General features: G+C 37.7%; 1 protein-coding gene, 1 non-coding gene and 1 pseudogene across 10 annotated transcripts in view; 1 reads left to right on the forward strand and 2 right to left on the reverse strand.

The window, feature by feature from the left end:
- SLC25A26 (solute carrier family 25 member 26) overlaps positions 1 to 20,404 on the forward strand; it is a 165,837-nt gene that overhangs the window by 58,062 nt on the left and 87,371 nt on the right. The gene's annotated exons all lie outside the window — the stretch shown is intronic.
- LOC117084507 lies at positions 3,787 to 16,296 on the reverse strand (annotated as a pseudogene).
- LOC117084573 lies at positions 11,454 to 11,560 on the reverse strand. Its single transcript, XR_004437506.1, has one exon. It is a non-coding gene; the product is annotated as a U6 spliceosomal RNA (small nuclear RNA).

The following is a 20,404-nucleotide window of genomic DNA, read 5'->3' on the forward strand; positions in this document are numbered from 1 at the left end:
CCATTATTATTATTACTCTTTTGATGCTTAAACTGTCCCAAATTTGGCCAGTGGGAGCCTCTTCAGCCTACTTCTGTGTTCACGTGACATTTCCCCATTAGTCTTTTTTTGAGATGGAGTCTCATTCTGTTGCCCAGTCTGCTGTACAGTGGCACGATCTCGGCTCACTGCAACCTCTGCCTCCCAGGTTCAAGTGATTTTCCTGCTTCAGCTTCCTGAGTATCTGGGATTACAGGTGCGCACCACCACACCCAACAAATTTTGCATTTTTAATAGAGATGGAGTTTCACCAAGTTGGCCAGGCTGGTCTCGAACTCCTGACCTCAAGTGATCTGCCCACCTTGGCCTCCCAAAGTGCTGGAATTACAGGCATGAGCCACCGTGCCCAGCCCCCATTAGTCTTTGAGAACCTCCTTGCTGGTGTAGCAAGGTATCTTAGTCTTACCTTGTACTCTCCCTGCCCCAGTCCTGTAGTCAGCCCCTCCCCAAGGGTCCTTGATTCCTTTTGGTGGGGAATGGTGTTTAGAAGCTATAGTTGTATCATTGCATCTAGCCTCTTTTATTGGGCAGAAAAAAAATGAAATTATGTCATCTTTCCCATTTCATATATTTACATCAGGCAAGAAGAACACAGAATTATGATTTATTTAAAAAATTATACTGTAAACGTCTTTCCCGTGTACAGTGCTGTGAATTCAGTGCATGTACAGATTTGTATAGCCGTCACCACAATCAAGATACAGAACATTTCCATCATCCTAAACTCCCTTGTGCTACCCTTTGTAGTCATACTCATTTCCCTGCTTCTTACTGCTGGCAACTTCACTGATCTGTTCTCCATCACTGTAGTTTTTTCTTTTTGAGAATGTCATTTAAATGGCATTACAGAATATACAGCCTTTTCAGATTGTCTTCTGTCACTCAGCGTAATGCCTTTGAGATTCATCCTGATCATTGCATGTATCAATAGTTTCTTTTTATTGCAGGGTGGTATTCCATTGTTAGGACGTATAGTGGAATACAAAAATTTTGGTTTATCCTTTGATCTATTGAAGGACATTTGAGTTCTTCTGGGGTCATTATGAAGAGAATTGCTATTAATAGTCAAGTACAAGTTTTTGTGTGAACATCATTTTCATTTTTCTAGGGTAGAAACTCAGGAATGGATTTGCTGGGCCGTATGTTGAGTGTATATTTAGCTTTATTAGAAACCGTGAACTCTTCTTTTTTTCTTGAGACAGGGTCTCATTGTGTTACCCAGGCTGAGTGCAGTGGCGCAGTCTTGGCTCACTGCAACCTCTGTCTCCCGGGCTCAAGCGATCCTCCTACCTCAGCATCCTGAGAAGCTGGGACTACAGGCATGTACCACCACACCTGGCTAATTTTTGTATTTTTTTGTAGAGATGGGTTTTCACCATGTTGTCCAGGCTGTTCTCAAACTCCTGGGCTTAAACAGTCTGTGTACCTTGGCATCCCAAAGTGCTGGTGTTATAGGTATGAGCCACTGCGCCTGGTCCAAACTGTTTTCTATAGTGGCTGTACAATTTTACATTCCCACCAGCAGTATGGGGTTAGCACTTCATACTGTCAGGATTTTTATTTTAGTCCTTTTAGTAGGTGTGTAACGATACCCCATAATGGTTTTTTTTATTTATTACTGTTCTAACCTTAGTTGACTCTTTAATCACAGAAGTTAAATAGTCCAGAAAATAAATTCATTTGCAAAAAAGAACCACACATATTTATGGGAGAGAAACTTTCTATAAGACTGAAAGTTTAGAATATTGATACCTCTATGTCTTGAACATGGTATCTCCATTTACTTTAATCTCTATTTTCTTTAATGTTTTGAAAATACTTTATAAATTTGTTGACTGTTACTGAGTATTTTTTGATTTATTCCTAGGTGATATTTTCTGATGCCACTGAAATGTTATCTGTGTCTTCACTTTTTTATGCTAAAATATTTTAAAGTAAATTGATATTACACACTTAAATATTTCAGTATAGGCTGGGCATGATGGCTCATGCCTGTTATCCCAGCACTTTGGGAGGCTGAGGTGAGAGGATCACTTGAGCCCAGGAGTTTGAGACTAGCCTGGGCAACATAGTGAAATCACATTTCTACAAAAAATTTAAAAAAAAAAAAAAAAAAGCTGCCTGTGATGGTGCCCACCCATAGTCCCAGCTACTTGAGAGGCTGAGGTGGGAGAATCTCTTGATCCCAGAAGTAGAGGCTGCAGTGAGCTTAGATTATGCTACTGTACTCCAGTATGGGCAACAGAGCAATGTTAGAAATAACTGCTGAGTGCTGGGACTCTAATCTGCTATCAGAAAGGGAATAAAAGTCCTGAAAAAATAGTTTCATATGATAAAGTAAAACTGAAGATCCATAAAAGCTGATTTTCTCTGCCACTGGCAGGTATATATATACCTAACAGAAATGCGCATGTGCACCAAGAGACACATGCAACAATGTTCATATCAGTATTGTTTATAACAGGAAAAATTTGAGATAAATATTAATATAAGAAAAATAAACTATGATATATAAGTGCATAGAATAATACACAGTAGTGTAAAAAGAACAAACTGCAGCTCTTGCAACAACATGGATTAGTCTCAACAAACTTCATAACAAAAAAGAGATGCAAAGTAATATATAGTGTAAGTGTTCATACAGAACTCGGAAGCAGGGCTTGCCACATTTTCAAATGGTGCAGCAAATATATATCCATCTATTGAGATATCAAGAAAACATGGTTAAAGGTTAATTGAGAATTTGGGTGAAGAATATGCAAAAATTCATTGAACTATTTTGTTACCATTTTGTAGGTTTGAGATTTTTCAACATAAAAAGATAGGAAAGGGTTAAAAATCAGGTAAAGCTAATTTATGTGGTTTTAGAGTATAAACACGGGTAGTAAAATGATAAGAAAATACTACAATTAAGAACAGTACCAACTCTGGGAAGAAGGATGAACTTTTGCTGAGGAAGAGCCTAGCAAGGGTCTTCTGGTGCTGGTCAATTCTTTACCTGGGTAAATGTGTGAGCTTTCCTTTATAATTATCTATTAAACGATCCATATGAATTCTGTGCATTTTTGATATACATATTTCACAGGAGAAAAAAGGTAAAAACAATGTGATGAGGTATATAAAAATACTTTCAAAGAAAGATTGCTATACACTTGTTAAACATTATTATTATTATTTTTAAACCTGCATTTGCTTTGTAACAAGTGAAGTGAGTAAGGGGATTTTTGCTATGTGAGTCATTTACTTGAGATAAATTTATCAAAGGCACTTACTGAGGACCAATTTTTGAGGCTACCAATATAATGTCATCTTACTTTTACTAAGGTAGTTCTTACACAGCCGTCAATTCTGAATCTTATTTAGTTTGGTAGTACTAGGTAATAGATTCTTTTAAATAATCCGCATGAACTGCAGTATGATACCTCATACTCATTTTGGCAGATATTCTAACATATGCAACTTAAAAAATTGTTATAAGAAAAACTTGAGCCCAGGAGTTGGAGCCCTGGGTAACAGTGAGACCCTGTCTCAAAAAAACAAACATATCCAAAAACACAATGGATGAAAATTTTATAATTGTTGAAATATCATACATGATTTATATTGTTCATGTATAAATTTTGCCTATTTTCAATAGCGTTTTTCAAATTTTCTCATGATTTCACAGTATTTTTTGTGAAAATTAGAAGTCAAAAGTTGGTCAGAACTTCACATTCTCAAATTGACTTGTAGTATATTGATACTAATTCACTCTACTTTGTCATCTAAATCAATATCAAAATCTAAATCATCACTTGATAACTTTTTCTGCAGCTTCTTCTGTGGTTAGAACTTAGATTATTTTCAGTAATTTTTGTTTTTTTCTGGTTCTTTATTAAACAGAATAATAGTGACTTCTTCATTTCTACATTTTGTACAGACTTCACATTCATAGGCACATAGTCTACACATTATGTGATAAGAATCCTCTACTGACTTTTATAAATGTTTAACACATTTTTTAGGTTTTGATAATGGTTTGTGTTTGTTATAGTTTATTAATGCATGCCATTCAGGAACTTCTTTACAGAGCTGATATAGCCCATCATGAAATTTTGCATTTATTTTCTTGGTCTGAACACTCTTACCAAACTTGGTGTTTTTTTTTGTTTTGTTTTGTTTTTTGTTTTGAGACAGGATCTTGCTTGCTCTTTCACCCAGGCTGGAGTGTAGTGGCATGATCTCAGCTCACTGCAAACTCCTCCTGCCGAGTTCAAAACTTGGGGGTTTTTTTGTGCTTTTTTTTTTTTTTTGAGACAGAGTTTCACTTTGTCACCCAGGCTGGAGTACAGTGGTGCAATCTTGGCTCACTGCAACCTCTGCTTCCCGGGTTCAAGTGATTCTCCAGCCTCAGCCTCCTAAGTAGCTGGGACTACAGGCACCCACCAGCACTCCTGGCTAATTTTTGTATTTTTAGTAAAGAAGGGGTTTCACCCTGTTAGCCAGGCTGGTCTCCAACTCCTGACCTCAAGTGGTCCGCCTGCCTTGGCCTCCCAAAATGCTGGGATTACAGGCGTGAGCCACCATGCCTGGCCCAAAACTTGTTATTTTTGAAGCCAGATGTATTCTGGTGTTTCTGAGGCCTGGAACGAACCACATTGCGCTTCTGGGAGCTAACCACAGAAACAACCACCCTGCCCTTAGTAGAGGGGAAGTAATGCAGGGAAGACCAACAAACTACTTCCAGGAGTTGATGCTGCGTCTCATAGTGGTTTTACTTTTCAGTTCCCTAATGGCTGATGATGTTGAACATCTTTTCCTATGCTTATTTGCCACGCTTGCATCTTTTTTTCGTGAAGTATCTGTTCAGTCTTTTGTTCATTTTTAATTGTATGGTTTCTTTTGGAGTTTCAAAAGTTCTTTATATATTTGGGATGCTTGTCCTTTAGTCTTATGTGATTTGCAGTATTTTCTAATCTGTAACTCGTAATTTCTCTAAAACAGTATTACTTGCAAAGTTAAAGTTCTAAATTTTGGTAAAGTTCAATTCATTTTTTCTTTTATGAATTGTACTTTGGATGTCATCTCTAGGAACTCTGCCTGACTCTCAGTCATTAAGGTTTTCTCTCATATTTTCTTCTAAAAGTTTTATAGCTTTATGTTTTATATTTACATCTATGATCCATTTTGAGTTGATTTTTATTTAAGGGATAAGGTTTAGCTCAAGGTTTGTTTTTTGCATATATAGATGTACAGTTGTTCTAACAGCATTTGTTAAAGAGATTATTTTTTTTTCCTCACTGAAATGCTTTTGCATCTTTTCAAAAAATCAGTTGGCCAGATTTGTATGAGTCTGTATCTGGAAGAAATATATATGTTAAGGAACCTGTGTATATAGGTTCCAAATAATGTCTTTGTTTTTCTTTATTTAGGTGTTTGTTTTCATATTTTTGAACATCGCAGTCTTGAAAGATGATGTTTTGATTTTCTGAGACCTTTCCCTTCGTTTTTTTATTTTATTTTTCTTGAGACAAGGGTGTTGCTCTGCCACCAAGGCTGGGGTGCAGTGGCACAGTTTCACTCACTGCAGCCTCCTTTCTGGATTCAAACGCCACCTGAATAGCTGGGATTACAGGCACACACCACCATGCCCGGCTAATTTTTATATTTTTAATAGAGGCGGGGTCTCACCATGTTGGCCAGTCTGGTCTTGAACCCCTGGCCTCATGTGATCTGCCCAGCTGAGCCTCCTGAAGTGCTGGGATTACAGGCATTAGCCACCGTACCTGGCTTGTTTTCTTAATTGATATGATGGCTATCTTAAAAAAATTTCAAAGGGGGCTGGGCGTGGTGGCTCATGCCTGTAATCCCAGCACTTTGGGAGGCTGAGCCTGGCTTATCACGAGGTCAGGAGATTGAGACCATCCTGCCTAACACAGAGAAACCCCATCTGTACTAAAAATACAAAAAATTAGCTGGCTGTGGTGGCAGGCGCCTGTAGTCCCAGCTACTCAGGAGGCTGAGGCAGGAGAATGGCGTGAACCCAGGAGGTGGAGCTTGCAGTGAGCTGAGATTGTGCCACTGCACTCTAGCCTGGGCAACAGAGCGAGACTCCATCTCAAAAAAAAAAAAAAAATAGAAAGGACTGACTTTTTAGTCACTGGTTTTACATTTCAGTAATTGGGTATCTTTCACCTTTTTTCTGTCTCTATTTCCCTGAAAATGCCTATTTTCTCTTGCATTACTATACTGTTAATATGTAGACAGTGGTTTAGAAGCTCAGTTCTTCCTCTTTTTTGATTCATAGTATAGTTACTATTAATTCCTTATATAGATCGTGCCATTAGTTTTTAAAATTCTTGCTGTTGCATTATCATGTAGTAAAAATAGTCTCAACATTCACCTACTGGAAGGAGGAAAAGGCGCTGTGTATTTTGTTTTATCCAAGCACGAACCTTCTTTGCTTTGAGTTGTCTCCCTTACAATATCCTATAAAATACAAAATCTGAAGTGACTCACTAAGATTACTGTTTACTTTGTGCTAAAATAAACCTAGAACCTAAATTATTTACTACTTATTGTAGCACTGCCTTCTTAGAAATGAAACTCTAAAAATCATGGAATTAATGTGAAGTTTTTAATGCAGACGACAGATTATAGAAATTTTCTTTGTACACTATCACTAAATGTTTACTGTAGTTTTGAGAATAATACTGTTACTGAAGTGGTGACCCAGTAATTTTTAGTTCACCAGAAAACATTTAGTTCACCAGAAAACAGTTCACCAGAACATTTTAGTTCACCAGAAAACATATATACAGAGTATATAATTAGCCATGTGTAGATGGGACAGAAGAGAGGGATTCTACCCCTAGACAGCCTCTCCTGTTTGTGTGTGGAAATGCATGGATATTTGTAAAGCAGTTCATTAGTAGTTGAACATGCAGTAGTTGGATATTAAAAGTGTTGGAGTGCTGGCAAGATAAGAACAGACACTCAAGGAGTGAATCCTTGAATGTCTCTGAATGAGTTGAATTTTGGACAGTCCTTTTAGACAACTTAGAAAAAGGAAGGGTAGAGTAATGGAATTGATATGTTGACATTGGAAAGCATTTTTTTAAAAAAAATTACACTTTAAGTTCTGCGATACATGTGTAGCAGGTTTGTTACATAGGTATACACGTGCTATGGTGGTTCGCTGCAACCATCAACCCGTCATCTACATTAGGTATTTCTCCTAATGCTATCCCTCCTCTACCCCCCACCCCCACCCCTCAACAGGCCCCAGTGTGTGATGTTCCCCCTCCCTATGTCAATGTGTTCTCATTGTTCAACTCCCACTTATGAGTGGGAACATGCGGTGTTTGGTTTTCTGTTCCTGTGTTAGTTTGCTGAGATTGATGGGTTCCAAATTCATGTCACTGCAAAGGACATGAACTCATCCATTTTTGTGGCTGCATAGTATTCCATGGTGTATATATGCCACGTTTTCTTTATCCATTCTATCATTGATGGGCATTTAGGTTGGTTCCAAGTCTTTACTATTGTGAATAGTGCCGCAATAAACACACTTGTGCATGTGTCTTTATGGTAGAATGATTTATAATCCATTGGGTATGTACCCAGTAATAGGATTGCTGGGTACCATGGTATTTCTGGTTCTAGATCATTGAGGAATCGCCACACTGTCTTCCACAATGGTTGAACTAATTTACACTCCCACCAACAGTGTAAAAGTGTTCCTATTTCTCTACATCCTCTCCAGCATCTGTTGTTTCCTGACTTTTTAATGATCGTCATTCTAACTGGCGTGAGATGGTATCTCATTGTGGTTTTGATTTGCATTTCTTTAATGACCAGTGATGATGAGCATTTTTTCATATGTTTGTTGGCCACATAAATGTCTTCTTTTGAGAAGTGTCTGTTTATATCCTTCACCCAATTTGTGATGGGGTTGTTTTTTTCTTGTAAATTTAAGTTCCTTGTAGATTCTGGATATTAGCCCTTTGTCAGATGGATAGATTACAAAAATTTTCTCCCATTCTGTAGGTTGCCTGTTCACTCTGATGATAGTTTCCTTTGCTGTGCAGAAGGTCTTTAGTTTAATTAGATCCCATTTTTCAATTTTGGGTTTTGTTGCCATTGCTTTTGGTGTTTTAGTCATGAAGTCTTTGCCCATGCCTATGTCCTGAATGGTATTGCCTAGGTTTTCTTCCAGAGTTTTGATGGTTTTAGGTCTTATGTTTAAGTTTTTAATCCATCTTGAGTTAGTTTTTGTATAAAATGTAAAGAACGGGTCCAGTTTCAGTTTTCTGCATATGGCTAGCCTGTTTTCCCAACACCATTTACTAAATAGGGAATTCTTCCCCCATTGCTTTTTTGAGGTTTGTCAAAGATCAGATGGTTGTAGATGTGTGGCATTATTTCTGAGGCCTCTATTCAGTTCCATTGGTCTATATATCTGTTTTGGTATCAGTACCATGCTGTTTTGGTTTACTATGCCTTGTCGTATAGTTTGAAGTCAGGTAGCGTGGTGCCTCCAGCTTTGTTCGTTTTGCTTAGGATTGACTAGGCTATGCAGGCTCTTTTTTGATTCCATATGAAATTTAAAGTAGTTTTTTTCTAATTCTGTGAAGAAAGTCAATCAATGGTAGCTTGTTGGGAATAGCATTGAATCTATACATTACTTTGAGCAGTATGGCCATTTTCATGATAATGATTCTTCCTATCCATGAGCATGGAATGTTTTTCCATTTATGTGTGTCCTCTCTTATTTCCTTGAGCAGTGGTTTGTAGTTCTCCTGGAAGAGGTCCTTCACATCCCTTGTAAGTTGTAGTCCTAGGTATTTTATTTCCTTTGTAGCAATTGTGAATGGGAGTTCAGTCATGATTTGGCTGTTTATCTGTTATTGGTGTATAGGAATGGTTGTGATTTTTGCACATTGATTTTGTATCCTGAGACTTTGCTGAAGTTGCTTATCAGCTTAAGGAGATTTTGGGCAGAGACAATGGGGTTTTCCAAATGTACAATCATGTCATCTGCAAACAGAGACAATTTGACTTCCTCTCTTCCTATATGAATACCCTTTATTTCTTTCTCTTGCCTGATTGCCCTGGCCAGAACTTCCGATACTATGTTGAATAGGAGTGGTGAGAGAGGGCATCTTTGTCTTGTGCCAGTTTTCAAAGGGAATGCTTCCAGCTTTTGCACATTCAGTATAATATGGGCTTTGGGTTTGTCATAACAGCTCTTAATATTTTGAGGTACATCCCATCAATACCTAGTTTATTGAGAGTTTTCAGCATGAAGAGATGTTGAATTTTATTGAAAGCTTTTCTGCATCATTTGACATAATCATGTGGTTTTTGTTATGGTTCTGTTTATGAGATGGATTACGTTTATTGATTTGCATATGTTGAACCAGCCTTGTATCTCAGGGATGAAGGTGACTTGATCATGGTGGATAAGCTTTTTGATGTGCTGCTGGATTTGTTTTGCCAGTATATTATTGAGGATTTTCACGTTCATGTTCATCAGGGATATTGTTCTGAAATTTTCTTTTTTTGTTGTGTCTCTGCCAGGTTTTGGTGTCAGGATGATGTTGGCCTAATAAAATGAGTTAGAGAGGAGCCCCTCTTTTCCTGTTTGGAATAGTTTCAGAAGGAATGGTACCAGCTCCTCTTTGTACCTCTGGTAGAATTCGTCTGTGAATTCGTCTGGTACTGGGCTTTTCTTTTGGTTTGTAGGGTATTAATTACTGCCTCAATTTCAGAACTTGTTATTGGTCTATTCAGGGATTCGACTTCTTCCTGGTTTAGTTTTGGGAGGGTGTATGTGTCCTGGAATTAATCCATTTCTTCTAGATTTTCTTGTTTATTTGCATAGAGGTGTTTATACTATTCTCTGATGGTAGTTTGTATTTCTGTGGGATCAGTGGTGATATCCCCTTTATCATTTTTTATTGTGTCTGTTTGATTCTTCTCTCTTTTCTTCTTTGTCTGGCTAGCAGTCTATTTTGTCAACCTTTTCAAAACATCAGCTCCCAAATTAATTGAGGAGTGTTTTACTTCCAATTATGTGGTCAGTATTAGAATACTGTGTGATGTGTTGCTCAGAAGAATGTATATTCTGTTGATTTGGGGTGGAGAGTTCTGTAGATGTCTATTAGGTCCTGTTGGTCCAGAGCTGAGTTCAGGTCCTGAATATCCTTGTTAGTTTTCTGTCTGTCTAATATTGACAGTGGGGTTTAAAGTCTCCCACTGTTGTTTTGTGGCTGTCTCTTTGTAGATCTCGAAGAACTTGCTTTATGAATCTGGGTGCTCCTGTATTAGGTGCATATATATTAGGATACTTAGCTCTTCTTGTTGTGTTGATCCCTTTACCATTATATAATGCCCTTCTTTGTCTTTTTTTTGTGTTTTATGTTTGTTGGTTTAAAGTCTGTTTCGTCAGAGACTAGGATTGCAATCCCTGCTTTTTTTTTTTTGCTTTCCATTTGCTTGGTAAATATTCCTCCATCCTTTTATTTTGGGCCTATGTGTGTCTTTGCACATGAGATGGGTCTCCACTCTTCATCCAATTTGCCAGTCTGTGTCTTTTAATTGGGGGCATTTAGCCCGTTTGCTTAAGATTAATATTGTTGTGTGTGAATTTGATCCTGTTATGATGCTAGCTGGTTATTTTGCCTATTAATTGATTCAATTTTTTTCATAGTGGCTATGGTCTTTACAATTTGGTATGTTTTTGCAGTGGCTGGTACTGGTTGTTCCTTTGCATGTTTAGTGCTTCCTTCGGAGCTCCCGTAAGCCCGGCCTGGTAGTGACAAAGTCTCTCAGCATTTGCTTGTCTATAAAGGATTTTATTTCTCTTTTCCGTATGAAGCGTAGTTTGGCTGGATTTTAAATTCTGGGTTGAAAATTATTTTAAAATGTTGAATATTGGCCTCCACTCTCTTCTGGCTTGTAGGGTTTCTGTAGAGAGACCTGCTGTTAGTCTGATGGCTTCCGTTTGTGGGTAACCCGACCTTTCTCTCTGGCTGCCCTTAACAATTTTTTTTTCATTTCAACCTTTGTGAATTTTGATGACTGTGTTGCTCTTCTCAAGGAGTATCTTAGTGGCATTCTCTGTATTTTCTGAATTTGAATGTTAGCCTGTCTTGATAGGTTGGGGAAGTTCTCCTGGATGATATCCTGAAGAGTGTTTTCCAACTTGGTTCCATTCTCCCTGTCACTTTCAGGTATGCCAATCAAATGTAGGTTTGGTCTTTTCACATAGTCCCATATTTTTTGGAGGCTTTGTTTGTTCCTTTTCATTCTTTTTTTATCTAATCTTGTCTTCACACTTTATTTCATTAAGTTGATCTTCAGTCTCTGATAACCTTTCTTCGGCTTGATTTATGCAGCTATTGATATTTGTGTACGCTTCATGAAGTTCTAAAAATATGGAAAGCTTCACGAATTTGCATTTCATTCTTGCTCAGGGCCCATGCTAATCTTCTCTGTATTGTTCCAATTTTAGTATATGTGCTGCCGAAGTGAGCATGGAAAGCCTTATTTTTAAAAAGCGTGCTTAACTGCCTTTAAGGAGTATTTTTTACTTGTACTTTGGTACTGAAACATTGAGCTTGGACTTTCTTCATGAAATCACATGCACCAAACACCCCTTTGGGGTTGGGATTTTTGTTAATTCTTTTTTTTTTAATTTAAATTACTTTAGGTTCAGGAGTACATGTACTGGTTTGTTACATAGGTAAACTTGTGTCATGGAGGTTTGTTGTACAGATTATTTTGTCACCCAGGTACTAAGTCTAGTGCCCATTAGTTTTTTTTTTCCTGTTCCTCTCCCTCCTCCCAGCCGCCACTGTCTGATAGGCTGCAGTGTCTGTTATTTCCCTCTGGGGATCTATGGTGTTCTCATCATTTAGCTCCCAATTGTAAATGAGAACATGTGGTATTTGGTTTTCTCTTTCTGCATTAGTTTGCTAAGGATAATGGCCTCTAGCATCATCCATATTCCTGCAAAGGAAGTGATGTCGTTTTTTCTTATGCCTCTATAGTATTCATGGTATGTATGTACCACATTTTCTTTGTTCAGTGTTTTATTGACGGATATTTAGGTTGATTCCATGTCTTTGCTATTGTGAATAGTGCTGCAGTGAATGTATGTATGTACGTGTCTTTATGATAGAAGGATTAATATTCCTTTGGGTATGTACTCAGTAATGGAGTTGTTGGGTCAAATGGTAGTTCTGATTTTAGGCCTTTAAGGAATCACCATACTGTCTTCCACAATGGTTGAACCAATTTACATTCCCACCAACAGTGTGTGTGTTCCTTTTTCTCTCCAACCTCGCCAGCATATGTTGTTTTTTGACTTTTTAATAATAGCCATTTTGACAAGTGTGAGATGGCATGTCATTGTGGTTTTGATTTATTTACATTTCTCTAATGATCGGTGATATTGAGGGTTTTTCATATTTTGCAAAAGTTTTTTCCCATTCTGTAGGTTGTCTGTTTACTCCGTTGGTAGTTTCTTTTGCTATGCAGAAGCTCTTTAATTAGTTCCCATCAATTTTCGCTTTGGTTTCAGTTGCCTTTGGCATCCTCATCATGAAATCTTTGTGTGTTCCAATGTCCAGAATGGTATTGCCTAGGTGTCTTCCAGGGATTTTATATTTTTAGGTTTTATATTTTAAGTTTTTAATCATCTTAATTTTTATATATGGTATAAGGAAGGGGTCCAGTTTCAATCTTGTGTGTATGGCTAGCCAGTCATCCCATCACCATTTATTGAATAAGAAATCCTTTCTTTCTTTATTGCTTGTTTTTGTCAGCATTGCTGAAGAGCAGATGATTCTAGGTGTGTGGCCTTACTTCTGGGCTTTCTGTTCTGTTGGTCTGTGTGTCTGTTTTTGTACCAGTACCATGCTGTTTTGGTAACTGTAGCCCTGTAATATAGCTTGAAGTCTGGTAGCGTGATGCCTTTAACTTTGTTCTTTTTGCTTAGGATTACCTTGGCTATCTGGGCTCTTTTTTGGATTCTGTATGAATTTTAAAATAGTTTTTTTTCTACTTCCATGAAGAATGTCAGTGGTAGTTTAATAGGCATAGGGTTGAATCTATTATATAAATTGCTTTGGTCTGTGTGGCCATTTTCACGATATTGATTCTTCTTGCCCATGAGCATGGAATGTTTTTTCGTTTGCTTGTGTCATTTCTGATACCTCTGAGCAGTGTTCTGTAGTTCTCCTTATAGTATCTGTCACCTCCTTGGTTAGCTGTAATTCTAGGCATTTTGTTTTTTTTTTTTTTGTGGTGGTTGTGAATGGGAGTTCATTCCTGATAGGTCTCTTGGCTTGCCTGTTGATGTATAGGAATGCTAGTGATTTTCGTATGTTGATTTTGTATCCTGAGACTCTGCTGAAGTTATCAGCATAAGGAGCTTTTGGGCCGGGATTATGGGGTTTTCTAGATATACGATCATGTCATTTATTGAGTTTTTAACATGAAGTGGTGTTGGATTTTATCAAAAGCCTTTTCTGCATCTATTGAGATAATCATGTAGTATTTATTTATTTATTTTATGCATAACTTTTTCCTCAAGTTAGAGGGAGAAAATAAATTTGCAAGCCAAGGTGGAATTTGTTTGGAAGGCTCTGTGTGATGTTCTCATATAAATTACAGAAATGAGTAGTCTTAGAATATCAGAATAAAATAGAACTTTAAAAAATCCATGTAGTAGTAGGACAAAAAAAGTGTAATTAGCTAGTTAACACTCTGTCTGCTATGTAGTAACCTACTTACTATGGGTCATTTATTGATTACCACACGAGATTGTTAGGAAAATCTTTGTAGCAAAAATGGCCATGATGCTCAAATGTGTGGACAGTAAATAATCCACTTTGCTTTTGGCTCCTAGTTCTAGGATTACATTTAAAAGATCTCAAATGAATTTACTCTCATTGCAGTTAAAAAGTATAAACTGTTAACCTCTTATCAAGAACACTTTACTGCTGTTCTTTATATTAAAGTTAGGTGGCCGGGCGCGGTGGCTCAAGCCTGTAAACCCAGCACTTTGGGAGGCCGAGATGGGCGGATCACGAGGTCAGGAGATCGAGACCATCCTGGCTGACACGGTGAAACCTCGTCTCTACTAAAAAAATACAAAAACTAGCTGGGTGAGGTGGCGGGCGCCTGTAGTCCCAGCTACTCGGGAGGCTGAGGCAGGAGAATGGCGTAAATCCGGGAGGCGGAGCTTGCAGTGAGCTGAGATCTGGCCACTGCACTCCAGCCCGGGTGACAGAGCGAGACTCCGCTTCAAAAAAAAAAAAAATAAATAAATAAATAAAGTTAGGCATATGCTGAATATCATAAAAACTGGTTGGATACAGAAAAAAAGTTGATTTGTCTCGTGCAAATCAAAAACCCCAAACAATTTACAAGCTATTTTGTAGTTTAGAGGATATTAAACAGGCATCACTCATGTTTTGGGGCATCTTGAAGCATTATTCAATATATGTGATCTTGTCAACTTGGATGGCTTTTGCATTTTCTCAAATTTGCTTGTGTGTGTGTGTATGTCTGTGTGTGTGTGTTTGAGACGGAGTCTCACGCTGTTGGCTGGAGTGCAGTGGTGCCATCTCAGCTCACTGCAAGCTCTGCCTCCTGGGTTCAAGCAATTCTCCTGCCTCAGACTCCCGAGTAGCTGGGATTACAGGTGCACACCACCACACCCATCTAATTGTGTGTGTGTGTGTGTGTTTGTTTTCTTTAGACGGAGTCTTGTTCTGTTGCCCAGGCTGGAGTGCAGTGGTGTGATCTCGGCTCACTGCAAGTTCCGCCTCCTGGTTCACACCATTCTTCTGCCTCAGCCTCCTGAGTCGCTGGGACTACAGACGCCCACCACCATGCCCGACTAGTTTTTTGTATTTTTAGTAGAGACGGGGTTTCACCGTGTTAGCCAGGATGGTCTCAATCTCCTGACTTCGTGATCTGCCTGCCTTGGCCTCCCAAAGATTTTTTGTATTTTTAATAGAGACGAGGTTTCACCATGTTGGCCAGGCTGGTCTTGAGCTCTTGACCTCATGATCCACCTGCCTTGGCCTCCCAAAGTGCTGGGATTACAGGTGCGAGCCACCATGCCCGGCCATGTATGTGTTTTTAAAACTATTTTTTAAATTCCATTTCTTGGCTGGGCATAATGGCTCATGCCTGTAATCCCAGCACTTTTGGAAGCTGAGGTGGGTGGATCATGAGGTTAGGAGTTTGAGACCAGCCTGACCAACGTGGTGAAACCCCATCTCTAATAAAAATAGAAAAATTAGCCAGGTGTGGTGGCAAGCACCTGTAATCCTAGCTACTCGGGAGGCTGAGGCAGGAGAATAGCTTGAACCCGGGAGGCGGAGGTTGCAATGAGCCACGATCATGCCATTGCACTCCAGCCTGGGTGACAGAGCAAGACCCCGTCTTGGAAAAAAAAAAAAAATTCAATTTCTTAAAGAATTGGAACCATCAAAGTTGGCAAGCATTAAGCATGCTAATTAGTTCAACATACTGACCAGTTCTCTGAATTATTAGTTCAAAGAAGCATGTGGACAGAGATGAAATTAAATTTGGGAATTTTTCACTCTAGTTGTTTTAGGATACTTAGGTTTGCTTTGATCTGTAAATAACAGATGCTTTTTCATGCATGGTGTAGAGTATATGAAACATGTTCAAAACTTTATCTCAGATACTTAAAATCAAGTTATTTTCCTAATATGCATGCATTTGCTTTATTTTAAAAAATAAACTGGCATAAAATAGGTGTAAGGCCATACATAAAATTTGCTTTATTAATTGCTAAAATATTGCTTATTCAAATAATCAGTTTTAAGAGTAAAAGCTTTGGCAACTGTGAAAGCATGGGGAGTATGTGTTCATATGTGTGTGTACTATATGTGTACACATAATACACTTTTAGGTATCTAAGTAGTGAAGATAAATGTCTGCTTTACTTTTATTAGCTAAATATTCTATTTAACTTAATAATTACTTAATCACTAGAATGAAAATAAAACTTTGTAGACTGAACATAAACATTGTTTTTAACTTAAGTATCATAGTTTACTACTTCTTTTGGCTCTTAACCAAAATTTTAGTAGAGGGGAGACGTTTTTTAATGAATGGCATAAAATGGATGGCAGATGGGATGAGAAAGGTGCAGGACCAAGAGGGTAAGAACTGAGAAGTCCTCGATTCTGTTTTCCATACTTCCTGATCAGAAGGCTTGATTGGCATAGGCCCTGCTCCAACCTAGTGTAAGCTGCAGGAAGCAATGTGACAAGAGTCCAGATTGTCGTCCAATAGTGTAAGCCTTCCATTTATAAGTAATAATAGGAATAAGAATGTCTGGCATTGAGCCGGGTGCAGTGGCTCACGCCTGTAATCCCAGCACTTTGGGAGGCTGAGGTGGGTGGATCACCTGAGGTCAGAAGTTCAAACCAGCCTGGCCAACATGGTAAATCTCCCATCTCTACTAAAAATACAAAAAAATAGCTGGACATGGTGGTGGGCACCTGTAATCCCAGCTAGTCGGGAGGCTGAGGCAGGAGAATTGCTTGAACCCGGAGATGGAGGTTGCAGTGAACTGAGATCGTGCCATTGCACTCCAGCCTGGTCAACAAGAGTGAAACTCCTTCTCAAAAAAAAAAAAAAAAAAAAAAAAAAAAGAATGTCTGGCATTAATTCTAGAACTGAGATGCTCTTTTGCTTAGTAAAGTCATTTTTTCTTTTTGATCATTAAACTACATGAGGTTTTGTAATGCATTCCATTTGTGGCTGTTCTTTATCAAAATATTACTATAACAGTAGCTTCCTTAGTACATCAGACGTCAGGACACTGAAGGTCTAGTTGCAATTTTGCCACTTACTGTCTTGTGCCTTTTGAAGTTATTTAATCTCTCTGGGTATTGATTTCCTCCTTTTAAAAATAGTTGGTAAACTATGACCTGTGGGCCAAATCTAGATCACAGCCTGTTTTTGTAATAAAGCTTTATTGGCATGCGACCACTTTCTTTCATTTAGGTATTGTCTGTCTGCTTTCACACAACAATGGCAGAGTTGAGTTGTTGTAACAGAAACTGTATGGACCATAAAGCCTAAACTATTTATTGTCTGACTCTTTACAGAGAAAGTTTGCTGAATCCTAGACTAGATCATCTTTGAGGGCTGTGTGATGCCTTAGATTAGATTTCCTTTTTGTCAATTTCTCTTTAATTCTAAGCTCTCAAAGTCTGTCTGTCTTTAAAGGGTATAGCATATCATTTCCTTGTTATCAAATTTGCAAATTATGAAAAGAAGGAAAATACTGAGTAGATCATTGGTTCCCAAAGTACAGTCCCTCCACGAATAGCAGCTGCATTCCCTAGGAACTTGTTAGAAATGCAGACTCTAAGTTCCCACTTGAGACCTGAATCAGAAACTTGGGGTGAGGCCCAGAATTTGTGTTACACACCCTCTGAATGATTCTGATGCATTCTGAAGTGTGAGAACCACTGGACTAGGTGATATCAAGTTCAGTTAACAGATTTTCTTCTTCTGTTTTGAGAAAAAAGAAAAGCTTCAATACCAAAACCATTTGGTAGATATGTCAGGAGGAAAATATGTTGTTGGATATTATTACTAAACTGGTGGAATTAATATTTTCTCTAGTAAAACTGTTTGTCATAAATTGTGGATAATTTTTAATGAGAAATTTCTGAGAGGTATATCTGTGTCACCTTCAGCATATTTTTAATGGGCAGAAAAGTAAATATGATTGGTTTCTTTGTGGGGTTTTCTTTTCTTGGTGGGAGATCACTTTGATTTATTTCAAAACTGATGATTTGTAATAAACAGTTTTTAGAATAAAAGAATTACATTAAGAATTAATTTGCTTGTGAAGAAATGTTTTCAGGAAAGAGCATTTAAGGGGCACAGCAGCCTCTCTGCTGTAGCTGGATTTCTTACCCATTTTTAGTGACATCAATGTTGAATTGACTTTCCTCAGTGCTAAAAGCTGCTAGAAATGAGCACCAATCACACTACTGATCTGTGTTAGGAAAGATCACAAACACAGTGCTTTGTAATAAATCTTAAAAAGAGGAATAGCAAAATTGTACATGTCAAGAAAGCATTACAGGATGACATTGTTATTTGGAGAATTGCTTTCATCTTTGAGATATCTCACACCTGCTTCATTTGGCATAGAATGTTTCCATTTCATGAAAAACAGTCTTTTCCCTCCCCCAGATCCCAAGTTATATAGAAACAGTATGCTAACAAGGGAAAAATTTTAACATAAAAACTCACTTGAAGGTGCCATTTAAAAACTCGGTGTATAAACTGAGTTAACTAACTTTGTTTTGTTGAAAAGGGACCCGTGGTTCATGTGTGTTTATGTGTACACATGAATATGTATGTATGCATTACTGTGTGTTTGTATATGTATGTTTATAGTTCATTTGATGTGCATGTGTATGCACCCATTTCCATGTATATATTTAAAAGAATACGTACAACAGATTATTTTTTTGAGGCAAAGTCGCCTTAGCTGGAGTGTAGTGGCACAATCTCAACTCACTGCAACCTCCGCCTCCTGGGTTCCAAGCGATTCTCATGCCTCAGCCTCCTGAGTAGCTGGGACTACAGATGTGTTCCACCATGCCTGGCTAATTTTTGTGTTAGTAGAGACTGGGTTTTGCTTTGTTGGCCAGGCTGGTCATGAACTCCTGGCCTCAAGTGATCTGCTCACCCAGGCTCCCAAAATGCTGGGATTACAAGTGTGAGCCACTGTGCCCGGTGAACAAACTTTTGTATATGTAATCCTCTAATACTCATTTTTAACTACTTCTAAAATCTGTGTTAACCCTCAGTCACTAACCCAGTTCCGTAGGCCATGTTTATTACTGCTTCTTTCACTTTTCTCCTTTCTTAATGCATGAAAAATATAATATGATCCAAGGGAGGTATGTGTGCATGGGGTGTGTGTTTATAGAGTAACAGTTAAATGTCTCGAAATAAACTGATTTGGATTTTTAGGCTGTAGATGTTTTTGTTTTTTATTAAATGTCTTGATTGTTTGACTATCATCATGGTTGTTTGTATAACTCCTTGAGAAGCTTCCTCATGCGGGTAGTTTTTGAAAAGGGGAATATTTATTTGCTTCAGTTTTTCAGGGGATGGTATCATACTGCTTTTTCACATTTTGTGGATGACTTATTTGGCTATCTCTGGGCAAAATCCAGTTAAAAATAATAGTATTTAATATTTAATAAACTACCAGGCTTTTGAACCATCTGGAACTTTATTTTCTTTGCACGCAGCATCTGAGTTTCAGCTGTTAGCGTTTCTCCTTTGCTCTGGGAAGGGTCAATTGCTTTTAAAGTCTTTGAAGCTTGCTGTGTCAGCCCTTTTCATATTTTCAAAATGCCCGTGTAAAAGGGCTTTTCATCCATTCATGCTGATAATTCTTTTGAACTTGAGGTTTGAACCAAGCTAATCAAATTTAATTATAGCTTAAATCCTGTTACAGTGAACTCCAGCGGACTTCTAGGCTAGGTTTTTTTTTTTTTTTTGGTGTTATATTGGAATTTAGCCATTACCAATATTACTTGAAGTGAGCAGGCCATTGACTGCAGTTTGGGAGGCCTTTTGTAATGGCCAGATTTTAGTTCTAGTGACATTGGCAATATAATTTGAACTTTATTCTTTTCCAAAGGAAATAATTGATTTAGCCACAAGTAAAATTTCTTGTTCTTTGCATATATTTCAAATTATCTTTTCCTATTCATCTTAAACAGTTTTGAACAATTAAAATCTTAAAACTACTTTTTAAAAGAGTCCTTTGGTGGTGGTGTCGCTGATGCTCGTTTTCTGTTTTTAAGATCCGTAACAGAATGAGGATTTATATACATCCTCCTAGGGATAATGTCATGGTTTCTGCATATTTGCATAGCATTGTGAGAGAGACTTTTTCATTTTTGCTTCGTGTAAAAAAGTTTGAGCAGTATAATTTTCTAGAAAGAAGGAAATATAAATATTTTAGGCTGTAGCATATATTAAAGGGAGGTGGACTAGTACTGATATTTTTAGTGCTTTCTTCAAAATGATTGCTAACACATGTGTATTACATTTTAGTATCTTGTTAAATTCACTTGTTAATCTGTATTTATGCTTCTGTATGTGCAAAGTTTTTTGGTTTTTCCAACACAATTTAAAATTCTACTTAAAGATTACATTTTGTTTGGATTTCTAAGCAGATTTGAGAATTATGGCATTGAAAATACTTTGTTGCTTTTTATGTCTAAATAAAGTCTGCATTTTTATAATATTGGACCAATGTTTGACCTGCTGGAATAAAATGATA

The sequence above is a fragment of the Trachypithecus francoisi genome, unplaced genomic scaffold (assembly GCF_009764315.1).
Source record: "Trachypithecus francoisi isolate TF-2019V2 unplaced genomic scaffold, Tfra_2.0 Lachesis_group0, whole genome shotgun sequence".
Lineage (NCBI taxonomy): Eukaryota > Metazoa > Chordata > Mammalia > Primates > Cercopithecidae > Trachypithecus > Trachypithecus francoisi.